The sequence below is a fragment of the Prunus avium genome, unplaced genomic scaffold, assembly GCF_965620075.1.
Source record: "Prunus avium unplaced genomic scaffold, drPruAviu1.hap1.1 HAP1_SCAFFOLD_44, whole genome shotgun sequence".
NCBI lineage: Eukaryota > Viridiplantae > Streptophyta > Magnoliopsida > Rosales > Rosaceae > Prunus > Prunus avium.
In genome coordinates, this window is record NW_028276902.1 from 95,001 (window position 1) to 97,500 (window position 2,500).

Below are 2,500 nucleotides of genomic sequence, written 5' to 3' on the forward strand. Positions count from 1 at the left end.
TTGGCATGCCATGCCCAAGTTGTGGCCTACACCAAGCCATTCAAGCCATGCGTTGCCTTACCTTGGAATTGCTCATCATCCAATGCATTCCGAGAAAGTGAGTGTAGGCGAGGCTAAGGATGGCTTGCCTCGCCTTGCCTTGGCATGCCGTGCCCATGATGTGGCCTTGACCAAGCCATTCAAGCCATGCGTTGCCTTCGCCTTGGCATGCCGTGGCCTTGCCTCGCCATGCGATGCATTCCGACAAAGTGACGCGAAGCGGAAGCCTATCATGGCGTAAAAATGTCGACAAAATTTTTCGACATTTGAATAATGGGGTTTGACAAGGTTTGAAAAATTCAATACAAATGGTAGGCTTGAATGTCGACAAAGTGACGCGAAGCGGAAGCCTACCACGGCGTAAAAATGTCGACAGAATTTTTTGGACCTTGTCCTGCCATGGGCTGCGCGCAGCATGCCGGCAGCCTGTGCGCAGCGTGCGCACAGCATGTCGGCAGCGTGCGCGCTGCTGAGACTGTCGACAGAAATTTTCGAAACTTGTCCTGCCATGCGCGCGCGCAGCGTGCGCACAGCATGCCGGCAGCGTGCGCGCACCATGCCGGCAGCGTGCGCGCACCATGCCGGCAGCGTGCGCGCACCATGCCGGCAGCGTGCGCGCAGCTTGCGCGCAGCGTGCTGATTCTGTCGACAGTGAGGCTAGCGAAACTTGTCCTGCCATGGCGTGCGCGCAGCCTGTGCGCGCAGCTTGCGCATCTGTCGACAGTGAGGCTAGCGAACTTGTCCTGCCATGGCATGCGCTGTGCGCAGCCTGTGCGCAGCGTGCACGCAGCTTGCGCATCTGTCGACAGTGAGGCTAGCGAAACTTGTCCTGCCATGGCATGCGCGGCGCCTGCGCGCAGCCTGCGCGCAGCATGCGCACAACATGCGCACAGGCTGTGCGCAGCGTGCGCGGAGCTTGCGCGCAGCTTGCGCATCTGTCGACAGTGAGGCTAGCGAAACTTGTCCTGCCATGGCATGCGCGCAGCGTGCGCGCAGTCTGTGCGCAGCATGCGCGCAGCCTGTGCGCAGCGTGCGCGCAGCTTGCGCATCTGTAGACAGTGAGGCTAGCAAAACTTGTCCTGCCATGGCATGCGCGCAGTCTGCGCGCAGCATGCGCGCAGCATGTGCGCAGCATGCCGGCAGCATGGTTCCAGGTTTTTTCAAATGTCGACAGAATTTTTCAAATCTTGTCAAACCCCGTTTTTATTGAAATTTCCTCGCACAATAAGCTCCCCATAAGTAGTCTATGATTTTTAGGACCTTCTCCAACTTACAAAACTAAAAAATTCCTCCCGGATTTGTTTTAATGATTTTTTCAATTTTACGACTTCTAAAACTAATAAAAAATACTTCCCGACTTCAAAAATTTATGAAACTTTTTCCCATCATAGATTGCATGTTTCTTAGTATCCCTGCAAAAAATCACGTCCAAATACCTTGTATTGAATTATTTAGAGCCCATTATGACTCCTCGCGCATAGGTGATGTCTCTTCCTGTCAAAGGGCTAAATGCATAAAATGCTATATAGGGGGGTGTGTGTTGCCTGCATATGCATGGCAGCCCATGCCTTCCTAGCTGCAGCCCCCTTCCCCCACGCCACACCCATGTCATGTTGCCTCGATATGTTGCCTCGGTATTATGGGTTTGGTGTCGGGGTCGGGGGGCTGCCACCCATGGCGGTGGTGGCCGGAATCCGGCCGCCGCCACCACGCCGCCGCCATGGGTGAGGGAGGAAAAAAAAGGCGTGGAAAGTTGCGAAATGGGGTTGTCTAGGCTATTTTTTGGCATGGGAGAGCATGGAGTGCTAGGAACTCCTTCTCAAATGCACGGGCATGTCGACCACAACCTCATTTCGCAACAACAACCACCCGTGTGGGGTGGCGGTGGGTGGATAGTCGCGGATTGGGGCTTGCCAAGCCAATGTTTTCAAAAAATTTCATCAAAATTAAAAACAAATGTTTTGTTGCCTTCGGATTTGTGGGCGAGCGGCGAGTCGGAGTGGAGCCGGTAAAGTTTAACCTCGGTGTGCACGGTTGTTTTTAGAAACTCAATCCAATGCCGGGGACGTTGAAAGTGACGCTCTTATGAGTTGCAAACCCGCAAGATTTAAAGAACCTTTTCAAAACAATTTCAAACCAACAAGATTTAAAAACAGAAATTTTCATCAAAATGAAAAACAAATGTTTTGTTGCCTTCGGACTAGTGGGCGAGCGGCGAGTCGGAGTGGAGCCGGTAAAGTTTAACCTCGGTGTGCACGGTTGTTTTTAGAAACTCAATCCAATGCCGGGGACGTTGAAAGTGACGCTCTTATGAGTTGCAAACCCACTAGATTTAAAGAACCTTTTCAAAACAATTTCAAACCAACAAAATTAAAAACAAATGTTTCGTTGCAAACAAATTGTGGGCGAGCGGCGAGTCGGAGTGGAGCCGGTAAAGTTTAACCTCGGTGTGCACGGTTGT